The following is a 16,966-nucleotide window of genomic DNA, read 5'->3' on the forward strand; positions in this document are numbered from 1 at the left end:
ACGCAAGATTTAAATTTCTATAAAGAAACCATATAATTTTTTTATATCATTCATTAGTTAAAATTTATTATTACTACAATTTTTAGGATAACTAACATGAGAAAAAATTGTACATGATAATTTATTATTAAATATTAGTGTAAAAAATTAAATTATTAACATACACTATTTACTCTTTTTTTTAGTAGCATCCACTGTTTACTCTTAACACAATTAATGCATTTGGTAATAACCAAAATATTAAATTTCACCTCCATTTGTATGTTGGTCATTTAAGCAGTGAAGAAAAAATTTTGCTTAATCAAATGACAAAAAATATGGCGAAGTCTGGTCAAATTTGGTTGATTAAATAATAATAAAATTAAAATTATGAAATTCATTTTAAAAATTTAGTTTAATTTTTAAATGTTTAACTTTTGAATTTATAATTGTTTCTTAATTATTATATTTTTTTAATTAAAATATAATTAATAACGCAATATATGATTTTTTTAAAAATATATAAATAATTAAAAAAAAAGTTTGCATTAACATCGATTTTAACCGATGTTAATGCATACACGTTAACATCGGTTTTTTAAAAACCGATGTTAACGTATAATATGTTAACATCGGTTTTCCAAAAAACCGATGTTAATGCATACACGTTAACATCGATTTTTTAATAACCGATGTTAACTAATGATGTTAACATCAGTTTTTGAAAAACTGATGTTAACGTGTATGCATTAACATCGGTTTTTTGGAAAAACGATGTTAAGAATGATACTTTATTTACAAATATGCCACCGCGTTTAACTTAACATCGGTTGTGTACAAAACCGATGTTAATAAGCCGATGTTAAAAACTGTTTTTTGTAATAGTGTATTGAAAGAGATGAGTTCTCCTACTTTGCCTTGACCATATCATGATTAGCAATACTGATGCCCCTACAATAACAGGACATTAAGTGTTATATGCAAGAAAAGAAAATAAGTATAAACTTTTGTGAAGCGTGTTTAGAAATGTTTGGGTGCTGCAAAATTGATCACAGATGAAAACAATTGTTTTATAATAAAATTATATGTATGGTTAGATCAAGGACCAAAATACATGAATGAATCTTTTTCAATATTAGTAGTTACGAAAAGAATGAAAATGTCAATACATACATTTATACAAACACAAATTTATATTAGTATTAGTAATTTAAATTTATTAACAAAATCAAGCCACAATAATAGTACACTACAATCTAGCATACAACACCTGTGAAGCAAGTAATCTTCAAATCAAATCAAAATAAACTCACTCTTGTGATTAGTCTGTCACTAAACATATCCTCCCCTCCCCAAATTATTTTACTTGGAACTAAATTTTCATTATTTTTCTATTGATAATAATAAATAAATAAATAAATAAAAGATTAATAATTATTATTTGCATGGGAATTCTTGGGAATGTGTTACTTGTTTATAGTTGTGAAATACTATAAGAAAAATTAGGGGGAAATAACTTGAGTCCCCAATTCATCTCTTATGCTATATGTGAATCTATTAGTAAACAAAGTAGCTCTAGGAATTTAGTAGTGTTGATTGTTAATTGTTATAAGAATGAATTACCTAGTTCCACAAGCCACACAGTGTCCACCTGGAAGGAAGAAGCTGTCCCTTGGAGCATCAAAGCAAATAGCACAAAGACACCGTGTATTATTACTGGTTTCACCATCACCTAAAATCTTCCCATCAATGGGGCATCTTGAAAAAAAGTCAAGATCCTCCTCATCTTGTGGCAAGGACTCATATGATGAACCCCAGCTTGAAAGATCATCATCTTTGTGAGAGAAAGCAAATTGGTTCTCTGAGGAGTTGTTCCCTCAAATCTAACTCCTGCTCTATCTTCATGAGCACACTGAAGTTGGTTCAAAAAGTTGAAGGCCTCAAACACAAGCAAAGTCAATCCACCTGTAGAAACATAAAGCATAAATAGTGGATATAAGGTCATTTGAGATTAATACAACTAGTAAAAGGTTGACTATGTAAGGAGTTTACCAATGCCAAAAATATAGGTCATCCATCTTGGTCTATAGGATGGTTTGACATACCACTCATTGGATGCATTCTGAATCAAAGAAAAGTTACATGAATAAGTTGTAAACTGAAATATATTCATATCTTTAGTTGAGAATATAAAGAATAAGCATTTCACAAGGTCATAGGGAATTCGATTTTTCTTGGTAGAGGGAAAAAGCACAGGATTTTCAAGCTTCCGACTTCTATTATAAACCAAAAAGCAATGCTAGGTTGCATCATTAATAATTTTATGTCTCATTTATGATTTTTATTTTGTAAGGATGGCAATTTCTTTGAAGCTAGTATATGGTAATAATCTTGCATGTTGTGGACCAAGAGTAACTAAGACTACACACTACTAAAAAATGACTTTTTACGACGATTCTTAAGACCTTTTAACGACAGATTTCGATTGTCTTTGAAATCCACATCGTGAAAAATCAATACTTTTCACGACGGTTTTTAAACAATCTTAGAAGGATACAATTTTCAAGACAATTTTCTCTCAAAACCGTCTTAGAAATTGTTTTTTTTTAAATATAAAAAATGGATGTTTCTAAGACGACTTCTATGAAAAACCATCTTAGAAAGTGGACCTTCTAAGGCGGTTTTTCAGATAACTGTCTTAAAATATTTTTTTAAAAAAAAATTAAAATAAAAAATTTGATAATTCTAAGATGATTTTTCAAAGAATCGTCTTAAAATTTTTTTTTAAAAAAATTGAGGATTCTAAGATGGTTTTCTGAAAAAACCGTCTTAGAAAGTATATTTTCTAAGACAGTTTTTCAAAAAACCATGTCAACATGTCTTTTATTAAAAAAAATTGAAAACTTTGAGAATTCTAAGACGATTTTTCAAAGAACCGTCTTAGAATGTGTTTAAAAAAAATTAAAAATAATAAATTATCAGATCATGAGGAATGTTTCTAAAGAACTACAAAATGATTGCATATTTGTATAAATTACTAGTTTTTGTTAGCAAAGGAGCGTTATTGGGTCAACAATTCACATTTTATGCATTGTTGATCAGTTACCTAAATCTCAAAATATACCTTCAAAATTATCAAGAAAACACATTCAATAACTCAAGAAAAAGTAACAATAAATGATTATATCATAATGATTAACAATATGCTTATTGAGGAAAATAATCTTTGTGCAAGCACATAAATACAACAATGAATTAGCAAGAAGACAATTAAGCACCTTGTAGGAAACAACTTCTTTAAGTGTTTTGTAGAAATATGTATTGAAAAAATGGTAGTCAAATAACAATCTATTTGTCAATAATGCTTATTGTTGCAAATATCTAGGGAATTGAAAATGTCATAAGTAGATAATTCAGAAACTAAACATGGAAAATATATCCAAGGACTATTACTATACATTTTATCCAAGTAGACAAAAAACCATCAAGGCTTACACAAAAGTTCACTTGGTTTGCAGTGAGTACGAATGTCAAATGGGTTAACCCAATCTACCAAAAAATGGGTTAGATTGGGTTAAACCTGTTTTTTAAGATTGCATTGACTGCAACCCACCCCTTGACCCATTAGGTGTAAGTGTATATGAGTAGTGTATATGAGTAACTCAAGCTCAAACTCAAGCTTTGATAAAGGGAAAGAAAATAATCAATGTATAAATGAACCAAACAAGTCAAACTCAAGCTTCATACTTTTAACAAGCCAAGTACAAGTTTTAAATTTACTTCATTTTAAATAAATGACCAAAACTTAGCATCTTCTACTTTTGCAAACCAAGCATCAACTTTAATTTCTTGGCTTGACTTGATACTTTGACAATGCCCTTAACAATATACATTACTCCAATTTGATTGAACTTAAGTGTTAATATTACATGTAATATAATTTCACTTGCACACACCGAAAAAAACTCATTGACCAAATGGCAGCACCTGATATTACTTCTAGAATATAAGGTTTATTTGCAAAGTTACCATTTCAATGCATCTTATCCTAAAGACTGCTTTCAACATCACACACACACACACACACACAAATTAATCAAAACAATTTACCTTGCAAGTGAAATCTGAAAATCTTGTTTGAAACTCATCATTATGTTACAACTATTTCCAAGTTCTATGATTTTCCATCCCCCCCCCCCCCCCCACCTTAAAAGATTTAAAAAATATATATAATTTACATCCTTATATGTACTCATGCACATGAAAATTACCTAGTCAACCAAAACAAATTACAAAGAAAAAAAATACCTTCTCATCATCCATGGTTTGTACACAAGCAAGGTTGGGAACAACAGTTGTGAAATATGAAACAAAACCTATAAGAATCTTGACTTCGCCTCAACACTGAGCCCAAATTAATAATGTTGTAAATATGAACATAGAACAGAATTCCCAAAATTCATAAATTAGAAAAAAGTGTGGTCATGTTTCTAAATCAAAGAAGTATTTTTAAACTCTTAATTGAAGGAAATTAAAAGAATAACAAGTAAACAACATCATAGAAATATAGGTAAGAGGCTTGACTTTGTTGCTCTGCAAATTGCCGATTAAATGTGATTCGATGTCATTGGGAAACTGCAATTGAGAAAGGAAATGTAAGCATTGATTAGTGAATACAAAAAGCAAGAGATGAATAATGAGATTGAAGTTTGAAGTAAGTAACCTCCCAAATGGGTATACTGAAAACAAAACACCACAAGCACACGCTCCTTTTCTTTTCTTAGTATTTCACCTACCACTACCTCAAACAACACAAACTTGATCTACAAACGTTGCGCCGACCAAAAGATGCAAGGTCAATACTCCCAGAACGTCAAAACACTCTTAGATTCCCTAATGTCGGTGTCAGCACAGAAGAGCTTCACCGCGACTACACCAAATGCACTCACGAGAGCGTACCAATGCAGAGGGGACTTGTCCAACTCTGAATGCTACAACTACATCAACAAGATTCCAAACATGTTGGGGCACCTCTGCAGCGATGATGATGTGGTGGCGGCATGGGTGCAGCTAAGCAAGTGCTACCTTCGGTACGAGGTGGTCGAGTTCAAGGTCGTCCCGGCTACACAACTATTGTACAAGGTGTGCAGGGCCCGCAAGGTGATCAACGGGGGAGGGTTCAAGGCAAGGAGGGACGTGACATTTGGGATGGCGGAGAATGGTGTGTAGAACAACATAAATTTGTTCTACATGGGAAATTACCAATGCCTCTATGTGTTGGGGCAGTGTAAGGGTAGTTTGGGAAATGTAGATTATGGAGGTTGTATCAAGAGTGTTGCGGAATTGGCTTTGTCTTGCTCGCAACCACTACATAAATCTATTCAACACTCCGCCCAGAGTGCTCGATTGCCTGCTTGAACGTGCTCCAACACCGCCTTTAGTAGCATCGATGGTGACAATATTGCCATTTGCCTCACTCACCACCGATCTTCCGCGTATATAAACCATATTGGGAAATGGAAAATGTTGCCATGGGCCCCAACTACTCGATTAAGATTCGCAAGTAGAAGGGAAAGTTGCAAACCCTAACTTTTCTCTGATTGGGATCAAAAGCCAAATGTGATAGATCTATGTGATGACGAGGCCGAGAAAAATGGACAGTGATGGCAAAGGGAAATGAAGATGATGGCACACGAAGGCGAGGGCATGAGCACGAGAGGCAGTGGCAAGAGTACGAGAGGTTCAAATTAAGAAAGATGAGCATGAGAGTCAAGAAGATGAGCGGGTTTTATGTTGAAATTAGAATTCTCCAACAATGACATTTTTTCTAGAAAATCATCATTGAACACAATAAATAAAGATGGTTTTGTTAAAACCGACATCGCCAATTTCATTTTAATCACGATACTGCCACCACATTTTTTTCGATGATAGTTTTTCAGGAACTGTTGTCAATGGAGCGTCGTGGAATGCTACTATTTTAGTAATGGCAACACTTCCATTAGGAAAGAAAAGATTCAACCTACATGGACCATTAGTAAGAGCACATTTGTAGTAAGCATTCGTTGTAGGGATTTTCTTCCTGCACCCAACATATTTCGAGAACCCATCTAGGGCTCAAACTTATAACTTTCATGTTATTAGCTCGACACTCTAACCAACTGAACTAATAAACGAATCATGTTAAAAAATAATTAATGTCACTGTATATAACACTAAAGTTTCTAATGTATATTTAATACACATATAAGTTTACATAATAAATTTTGTAATAATTCATTTTGATCTAATAATGTATTTTTAACATATATAAATTTTAAATAAAAACTATGAGTTTGTTAGTTAATAACATATAAGCTCACATTGAAATCATAATAATGAAAGAAAAAAAAAACTGACTCCGATGTATGAGAAGTATTAACTAACAAAATCTAGTAAGATTAATTGTATCAAACCCCAGCTTTCCCACACTCAGAACACTCTGGTCCAAAATTATCATTACTATAACACCATTTTAATATGTAACAAGGCCTTTTCTGAAACAATAACAATGTCCAAATACAGTACTAATTTAAGGTGTGACGATTACTTCAATCGAATTGAAATGAATGTGTTCAAAATTCAAATTATGAGAATTTTGGGAAAAAAGATGTAAATCGAGAAAGTAAACTTCGAATAATTAATATTATGATATGATGTGTAAAAGTAACACTAACCTAATATGTTCTAAGTTGGCTTCTCTATTTTAAGTTTTGCGAGATCTTTGTTTATTTTCCGGTCAAGCAAGCAAAGATATATCAGATTAGATTTAACACACCTAGACAGTAGACACAAATCTCTAAAAATGCAAGATGAAGTATAAGGGACAACTCTGCGTCATGTTCTAATGTTCAAGTTTAACAACCAAATATTCAAAGGTTTTCAAGCATGTAAGTCCAAGTCTATATTGAAGACATGATGAAATCCACAGGATAAGTCACACCATGCCATCACAACTTAAGTTTTAGTTCATATATTATAATCTCTAAATATGTTTTGTTACTTTGTTTAACAAGAGATTTTGTCAATTAATACCAATTTTATCTATTTTTTAACAAAAAACTTTGTTTGAAGATCCTAATGGGAAAAATAACACACCATGCCCTCCCTTCAGTCATTGCTAAAGAACCTATAATTGTTATGCCCACCAGAGCAAGTATAGTATAGGTTTATAGAAATACCTCCGCATCTTCATCCAAATTACCCAATGCAACATAATAGCTAGGTGACGAAAGTATGTCATGTGTAATCATACCAATTCCTATAAAGAAACATAGCAACATTAGTATAGGATTGACATAAACACAATTTTTTTTTTGTGTCTTACCATGGATCACATTCCATGATAGAGTTGTATTAGGTTCTGTTGGGTCCTCCAACCAATAAGTGAGGCTCCTGTCCCTTGAAAGTAAGGCCATCAGAATAACATGTTCACTAAATGATAATGTATATGCTTGAGTTTCATGATAACTAAAATCAGGGATGTTAAATGGCAGGTCATGTGCAAGTTCTATGTTTCTTATTCTTTTTAATTTTTATAGGATCTCACTTATTAATGTTACATCCAAAGAAACACATAGAACTTGCACATAACCTTGTGATTTGAAATTTGAAAAGGTGAGAGGATAAATTCCCATGTAAGAGATATATAGATGTATGTGGTGTAGAAACCATGTACATACCTTATGAAATTACAAGGGAAATAGAAGAGCTCCTAGAGCTCACATGAAACAAAATATTTACTGAAGACCCACTATTAAGATAATGTTTCCATTCCTGTGGAAGACATAACAAGAGTAGTATCAGTTTCTTTTGCAATATCTGAATTTAAAACAGTGTAGTATTACTAGCATTTCTCTTAACTTAAAACTTAGAAAGGAAAAAGAAGAAAAACACATATATACAAATATACTTGCCTTGTATGAGCCAGAGGAAATAGACACATTACAACTTTTTCCCCAAGTGGTAACAACTTCACGTGGGGGATACTGATATGTTCCATAAACATTGGGTCCAGGTTCAGCACTAATTTAAGTTTTCTACCTTATGCAAAAAAAAAAAAAATCCATTTTACAAAAGACTCTCACTAACTACAAATCTAAACACAGACAAATAAAAATAACAATGATTACTGACCGATGCGAAGGGTAAGCTTTTCGATGCAAAGGGTACAACCATTCATAAATATCGCATCAGTAGGGTAGGCATTTCATCAAACAAAATTAGTGCACCACAAAAATGGTTTTCCTGAGAACCATAACCCCACAAAATGGTCTCAATCTAGTGCACAAGCTTCAGGTCAATGAAATTGTAGACTAATATCTTCTACTCGATGACGACAATTATGCAGTCGCGGTGGAGCCTGACGTTGCGGACGACAACGCAGAAGAAGAGTTTATCGATGTAGCGACTCTGGTGGTCATCCCAGATCATGGCCATGTTGGTGCCTATTGCGGATGGAGCCTGTTGACAATGAGATGGTCGTAAATCGAGTTCCGTAGCGGATGACGGCGGCACACGGTGGCCAAAAATCACCTCACAGCAGCAGAGACTAAAACTAGAGGGGTTTTGTTGCAAACATGGAGAGGATGTGATTGATGGAAGTGGTTTCTTGGTTCACGACCAGAGTTGGTTGGAAAAAGGAAGGGAAAAAATGTTAGGTTTATGAAAGAACATAAAGAGAGAACCAAAGGAAGGTTGAACATCATTGTTGTGGTTGTGGCAAGCATTTTGCTACCATAGCCCTCGGATTAGACAACGACAAAGCGGGAGTAGTGAAGTTTGTCTGTCATGGGGGTGCTAGAGAAGAAGGAGAGGTCGGCAAGACAGAGGGAAGCGAGGAGGGAAGGGGGTATACTGTGGTTGGTGACATGGAAGGCGCCCTAGTGGGAGCAAGAACATGCAAGGGGATCTTGATCGAGGTAGAGAGGGAGTCAGAGAGTGAGAAATGAGAGAGGAGATGGAGAGATAAAAATTAAAAACACTAACTTCTAAGACGATTTTACGAAAACCGTCTTGGAATGGCAAGATGATTTTCACAAAATTATCACCACGTGATATTCTAAGACAATTTTCCATAACCATCTTACAATGTGTGTCATAAAAAATAATTTTTTAGTAGTGTAAACACTTTTCACAATGCTGAAACTTGAGACTCTGATGGAGGTGGCCACTATGTTTGCTTTGCTTATGGTATAGGAACGCAGAACAACAACGAGCACGAGCATATTTTTTTATAAAAGAAAATGGAAAGAGAAGTACAAATGGATCATGTGACCCATGTTTTTAAATTAATTGTTGTGAATCATTGGATTGAAACAAAATAAACGATCAATATTAGGAGTAATTCCTTTCACTTACTCATGGAATAAGTGGATCCTCCTCACTATTTATATAAATAATATATATGTACATTAATGAAATTAAATTTTAAAATATTTAGTAGCATATTAAATATAACTATGTTAAAACTAAAGAAGATATTTAATTATTTTTTAATTGAACAGATGTTGTCTTATAAAATATTAAACCTATTAAAATCTTTTTTGATTTGTTCTTGCTCCAAGTTATAATAGTGATGCTATACTGGTCGAGACAAAGTCCTCCCAGAACTAAGTGTCTTAAGGATGACAAATCACTATGAAGTTAAACCGAAGTAACTGAACTTAGCTAGTGATGATTTCTTTAAGTGTTCTTATTATGACATGACATATTTAGAAGCATAATAGATATGTGAAACATAAGCCTACAATGGAAACTTTTCCATGACATAAATTCTACAACAAGAAGTAGGACTACTAGAAGGAGATCTATTGAGAAGCTGGAAAGGTAGTCGTGATTTCCAGTTTAGAGTGTAGATTTCCAAAGTTGTATATGGTCAGAGACATGATGTTGAGGATAACTTGAATTAAGGGATAGATATTAGAAGTTACATGACTTGAAGATCATTAAAAGTTGCGTTGCAGTTGAAACATGAAGACAAACATGTCTCATGGTCCAAAAGTCATAGGAACTAAGGTAGACAAATGCAATAACAACACTTCTCTATAAGACTTACTGCAGAAACAATCTCTAAAAATCTTCCCATTATTCAAAATTTGAATTCATATGGCAACCACTAAGATCATAGGTAGCATAAATGGATCTATCTCAACAAATCCTTCAATGACAATAAGCTTCAAGTTGTCTGACACTGGAGCAAAAGCAAAGATGAAGTAGACAACCCATTAAAGTTGTATGATAGAGGTTGAATCTGTAGAATAGTTATGCTGCATTTGAATTCATTCTCCAATGACCAATACAACAACTAGCTCCTAATCAAGTATATAATTTGATCAAATTTCAAGAAGCAACTTGCAAGGAAGATTGTCAAAATAGAGGATAAAAGTTAGTTGATAAACCCTTCATAAGGAACTTCTTAGCCGAAAACACTCTAGGTGAAAGCCATCATAGTGCCTAAATTTATTGTGTTTTGTACACCTTTCCCTTGGTGTGAAGAGACCATAGTAGGTTGTTGTGGTAGGTTTCTATGTGTAGCCAATAATAAATGTTGTTGTAGAGAACTTAGGAAGAACAGTCAGGTGACTACTGCTTCTGAAGTTCTGTGAACACAACATGTGACAGTGTGAGTGTCCAGTGGTAGTTGCTACTGAAAAGAACTAAGGAGAACATAGTTGAATAATTTATGCTTATTAAGGAAGTTAATTAATTTAATTATTAACATCAAATTTGTTTATAATTACAACATTTTTAAAAATTTACCGTTAACTTTAGTGGAATCTATTTTTTTTTTCAATCTCTATAGAAAACGAAAAGAGTCAATTCATAGTATTTTAGTAAAAAAATAATTAGTTTTTTCAAAAGTATCACTGTCTTATAAATAAGGACAGAGGAAGTACGTAATTTTACAACATAATATCAAAATAATCAAAATTAATATTTAATTATTAAAATGATTTATTAAATAGCATGTTATTAATTAATATAAAAATTATTTTTTAATTGTCAAAATTGTTTATTTAATATCATTAATGTGAGAAATTTAATATTTTATTAAATGAAATTGTTAAAAAAAATACTTCTACACTCAACTAAAAATCACAATTCTGACATGTCAGAATAATGTTTTCCAACTTTATCCGCCTCACATTTTCTCTCATCTTAGAAAATAACATTATCAAAACCGAATGATTCTACAAATTTATTTATATATGTAGATATAGATTGACCACACTATTTTATTCTACTTAATAAAAATTGACAAATTATAAAAAAAATGTCAACGGAAATGAACACTATTAATATTAAGGCTAAAATAATTTTAGTTCTATTTTTTATAATATGTAATTTTAGTTCATTCATTTTAAAATACAAATATTTAAGTTATGTTTGGTAAAATTAACTAAAATGTTAATTTAAAATTGAAAAATTAACTTATTAAATTTAAGTGTTTGATAAAATTATTTGTTAAAGTAGATAGAAAAAGTAAAATGAAAAAAATGAACATATTTCTATGATAATTTTATAAAAATTTCAATTTTATTTATAGATAAATAATTTTCATTACATTTTTAGTTTCAATTATTATATTTTTCATATTATATATTTTACTATGAATCTTAAAATGTTTTTAATCAAGTTTAAAATAAAGTAAAAAAATACATTTAAGTAGACAATATACTTTTATTATATTAATTAGCATAATAGTTAAAATAAATCATATAATGTAAAATTATTAAAAAATAATAATAAATTAAAATAAAAAAAAGCTAACATTTATTATTGTAAATTTCATGAATTATAATGTTCAAATAATAAATTAAATATTATAATAGTACAATGGTAAAAATAAAATAGTATATTAATACAAAAAATAAGTAGGTGGAATAAGTGAAAAAAAATAATTCATTTTTTATTCAAAAATGGTAATAAAAAATTTAATTAATATTTTAAATATAAAAAAGAAAAAATATAAAAAGATAGAAACTAACATTTCAAAAAATAATACTTCAAATAACGTTTCAAAAAATATTAAAAATTATTAAAAAAAATATTTTGTGAAACAAATTTTTTAACTAATAAAAAAATAAAAATTAACTAAAATGACTTTCTGAACAAAAGTTTTGTCTCCCAATTTTTTAAAATAAGCTATTTTAGTACCACCCTCCAAATTAAGATGTTGAGACATTGATAGTTAATTTTTTTAATGTTGACTTTCACATAACACACTGACTTGGCACGGTAATTTTTTTTTTTTAATTTCCTTATTTATTATTTTTTCTATTTAAATTTTTTACTTAAACAAAAAATCCTAATCACCTTAAAATAAACAAATAATATAGTGTTGCATTCCTAAAATTGTGCCATGTAAGAGTCAATGTTAAAAAATTAACGGTCAAAGTCATCATTTCAAGGGTGAAACTAAAATCATTGGTTTTGCAAATGTAAGACTTATTATATATATTTTATAATGAAAGAACAAAATTACCGATTGCAAAAAATTATAGAACCAAAATTATATTTTAAGTTAATATTAAAAGTCATAGAAAGATCAATTTAATTTGACATAATTGTCTTTAATTTTCTTTGACATAATTACTTAGAATTATCACAGTAAAACTTTTTAAAATTTAAAAAATAAAATGAAAACAAAAAAAATAAAATAAATAACATCTTTTGGATGTTATAAGAATTCAAATTCAGTCCCTTATTTGATTGTCTTAGACAATTGTCATACAGACCAAAAATGTTAAAATAAATTAACATAATTTAGGCATCTCTAGATAAAAGATAAAAGGTGATAACAAGATTGATAGATAACTGAATTCCTTAAACATATTTATAAGGATTCATTGCTTGATTGTGTGTATGGTTGAAGAATATTTTATTCCAAGAGTCAAAATTTACCAATAATCTTTATTTTTTGAGAGTTAATCTCATGACTTTATGCTTTGAGCATACCTTATTTCTAGAAAAAAGAGGTAATACTTCATTTAATAAATAATCCATCGTAAAAAAAAACATGATAAATTGTATGGAAAAAGAGTGCATGAAGAAGTAGAGAAAAAAAGTGCCTAGAAAATATCTTGTCATTTCTCAACGGTATATATAACCTGCAAATCTTATTTATTTAGCACTCACTCCCGTAAGTGTTACACCTACAACACAATTCACAACCAAAGAGTGAATCTCACACCTAAACTTATATTCCATGGCAAACCAAAACCCTTCAATTCCAATCTCAACCCATGAAACAACCCAAACCACTTCAACCACACGTTTCTCATTCAAAGTGATCTTACAGAAAGTGAAAACCAACTTGGTTTTACGTTCAAAATGGGGTGAACTCAACGGTGCCATGGGTGACCTTGGCACCTTCATACCAATAACCCTATCCCTCACACTTTCAAGGGACCTTAACCTTGGCACCACATTGATCTTCACAGGCATCTACAACATCATCACTGGTGCTATTTATGGTGTCCCTATGCCTGTCCAGCCCATGAAATCCATCGCCGCCGAGGCCTTATCGGACTCCGGCTTTGGTGTGGCGGAGATCATGGCCGCCGGTATCTTAACCGGCGTGGTTTTGTTTCTTCTGGGTGTTACAAGGTTGATGCAGCTTGTGTACACGTTGATTCCTTTGTGTGTTGTGAGGGGAATTCAACTAGCACAAGGTTTGTCTTTTGCTTTCACAGCTGTTAAGTATGTGAGAAAAATTTAGGACTTGCCAAAGTCTAGGGCTTTGGGTGATAGGCATTGGTTTGGGCTTGATGGGTTGGTTTTGGCTATAGTTTGTTTATGTTTTATTGTTATTGTGAGTGGTGCTGGTGAGAAGGATCAATGTGATGGTGAAAGTGAAAGTTTGGGTAAGAGGGTTGAGGAAGCAAGAAACATGAGAAAAAATAGAGTGAGGAGGCTTGTTTTCTCACTACCTTCTGCTTTCATTGTTTTTATGTTGGGTGTTGTTTTGGCCTTTATAAGAAGGCCTAAAGTGGTGCATGAAGTAAAGTTTGGACCTTCCTCTATGGAGGTAGTGAAGTTCTCTAAGCATGCATGGAAGAAAGGTTTTGTGAAGGGCACAATTCCTCAGCTCCCATTGTCAATTCTAAACTCAGTGATAGCTGTTTGCAAGTTGTCAAAGGATTTGTTCCCAGAGAGGGAATTTTCTGCCACTTCACTTTCAGTGAGTGTAGGGTTGATGAATTTGGTTGGTAGTTGGTTTGGTGCAATGCCATGTTGCCATGGTGCTGGTGGACTTGCAGGACAATACAAATTTGGTGGAAGGAGTGGTGGGTGTGTGGCACTTCTTGGTGTTGCCAAATTGGTGTTGGGTTTGGTGTTGGGAACTTCTTTGGCACACATTTTAAGGCAGTTTCCAGTGGGGATCTTGGGGGTGTTGCTACTGTCTGCTGGAATTGAATTGGCCACTTGCTGTAGGGACATTAGAACCAAAGAAGATTCCTTTGTGATGCTTGTTTGCACCGCTTTTTCTCTTGTGGGATCAAGTGCAGCTCTTGGCTTTTCGTGTGGAATGGCTGTTTATGTGCTTATTAAGCTTAGGAGTTGGACAATTAATGATAAACCATTTTCTACCATATGGGTGCATAAAAGCTCCGAGCAACTCTGAAGAAATTAAAAATTAAAGGAGCATATATAGTGTAGGTATTTTATAGGAAAAGTATTTATGGACACCCATTTGCTATTGTAGACCTTGCGAGAGAGAGATAAAAGAGAGAAAGACATTGATATTATTATGTGACATGATGAGAGACATGAAGACAAATTATGTGTGTTGGTTAGGGGTTTAAAAATGTAAGTGTTTATGTATTATTATTCGCTTCTTGTTGCTTTTTATTATGTTGTTTTCCGGTGTAATTGTAACGACTAAATAAATAAATCAGCATGGATGAGTTTCAAGAATGATGTTATTCTAAAGTGTGTTTTTTTCTAGATTTATTTAAAATTTCTTTTGCTCTGTCATGAAGCTAAATGAGGTTTCGTTAGGGGACTTGATGCTGTATAGTGAATTAGCAGGAACTTAAAGAAGTTACGGGTTTTTTCTCCTTGTCAATAAGTACAAATCATGTATGTAACGCTTAATTACAATTTACTATATAAAAGAAGTTGCTTCAGTTACAGAATCTGTTTCAAGAATGCTTTGTTGGATGGAGAATGGACATTTTATCAATGTCAATGGAAGAATTTTTATTTGCTTTCATGATAAAAGAAAAAAAAACAACAAAAGGAATATAACATTCCAATTTGAGCTGCAGTTAAAACAAAAAATTCCAATTTGAGCTAATGCGATCACCTTTTCGAATAAAATTGAAGATTGGATGCTCGAATATATAGAATTTGTATTTTGAAAAGGCTTGCAAATTAATTAGCATTAACTTTGGGGCAAGATGCCGTTCCAACTTTTGAAATTCGCCCCATAACCATAAGGAATTAACCACTACCAGTAGTGTTATTTTCTTTATCTTTCACCTTTCCACTTGTTTGCTTCAACTTTCAACTCTAAATTATTGTCAAAGCTAACTAAAAGTTGTTTTCATCTTATTGGTTGTCAGTGATCAAGAGAAGATCAGGCTAAACAATTTTTTTCCACACGTCAATTCTCTCACCAAAATAACCCTCTAACCTGTTGAGCTAGTGCTGATGAAGAATAAGAATAGATAAAAAATTCATGATAAGACTAGCAATGGAATATGTTACGAATGAATATAATCGTTTTAAAAATTAAGGATGGCTTATCTTCCACTCAGCCGTAGAGTTCTGTTCATCCACTTTATGTCCAAAGTTGCAAAAATAAAACTATTAACAACAAACACTATATATATATATATATATATATATGATCTTTAGCAATATATTATTGTTTTATCCAATGTTGTAAATTTTTTTTGAGAATATTTAAAAAATATGAATAAATATTATTAATATATTTTTGTGTGTATACAATATTTAATAAAATGTCATGAAAACATATTAATAATATTTATTCATATTTAAAAATATTTTTTAAATATTAATAAAAAAATTTAACAACACTAAGTGTTAGACATAAAAAAAAAATTCTAAAAGATTATATGATAGAAAAAAAAGGGTAAGAATATCCCAAAATATGCGTTCAACCATGTTTCATTAGAATTTAGAAATCAGTAACGATAAATGTACGGTTAGGAATTCTCTACCTAGCGTCAAAGAGATGATAATAAATAGGACTTAGATAACTATAGTATTTGGTGCTTTTGTTCCGTCTACCCTACTTTGCAATTTAATTTTTAATCTACATTGTTTGGGATTTTATGCTGAAAACTCATGAATTTACACTGCAATCTATACTAGTTCCGTGAACAATTTTATACTTTGTATAGAGGTGAATACACTCTCTCCTTTTTGTTTTTTTTTTAAATTTAAAATATTATATTATATAAATTTTTAATTTATTTTAAAATTACTTATTTATTAAATTAAATTTTATATTTTTTTTATTTTTTTAAAGAAAAATATACGGATAAAGAAAAATAAAAAAAATTGAATAAAATTAGAGTATAATTTTTTAGTTATGTTGTATGTACTTTTATAGTTAAATTTATGTGCTGTTAGTATTTTTTATTATGTTCGTTAATTAAAACAATAAGAAAATTAGTTATTAGTATTAAAACAAACTAAAAAATACAGTAAAAAAAATAATTGATATATCTATCTTATACAATAGACATAAAATTTCAAAAGATAATAACTGAGATAATAGTCAAAAATAATGAAACATATTAAAAAAATGCAATTACAACATAAATATTATAAAACTAATAATAATCTGAAATATATTGTACATGATACATGTATACTTATCTTCCTAGTATTGTTAATATCGATTGTGATATATCCCTGGTATTTGATGGATGATGAGCTAATGACATAAATAAACTAATTATATTTA

The 16,966-nt window shown here is 31.0% G+C and overlaps 2 pseudogenes; both read left to right on the forward strand.

Annotated features, from left to right (window-relative positions):
- The first annotated feature begins 1,593 nt into the window (after positions 1-1,593).
- Positions 1,594-5,397, forward strand: LOC102670016 (plasmodesmata-located protein 1-like; annotated as a pseudogene).
- Positions 5,398-13,083: 7,686 nt separating this feature from the next.
- Positions 13,084-14,940, forward strand: LOC100783432 (molybdate transporter 1-like; annotated as a pseudogene).
- The last annotated feature ends 2,026 nt before the right edge of the window (positions 14,941-16,966 follow it).

Source organism: Glycine max, chromosome 17, assembly GCF_000004515.6.
Source record: "Glycine max cultivar Williams 82 chromosome 17, Glycine_max_v4.0, whole genome shotgun sequence".
Lineage (NCBI taxonomy): Eukaryota > Viridiplantae > Streptophyta > Magnoliopsida > Fabales > Fabaceae > Glycine > Glycine max.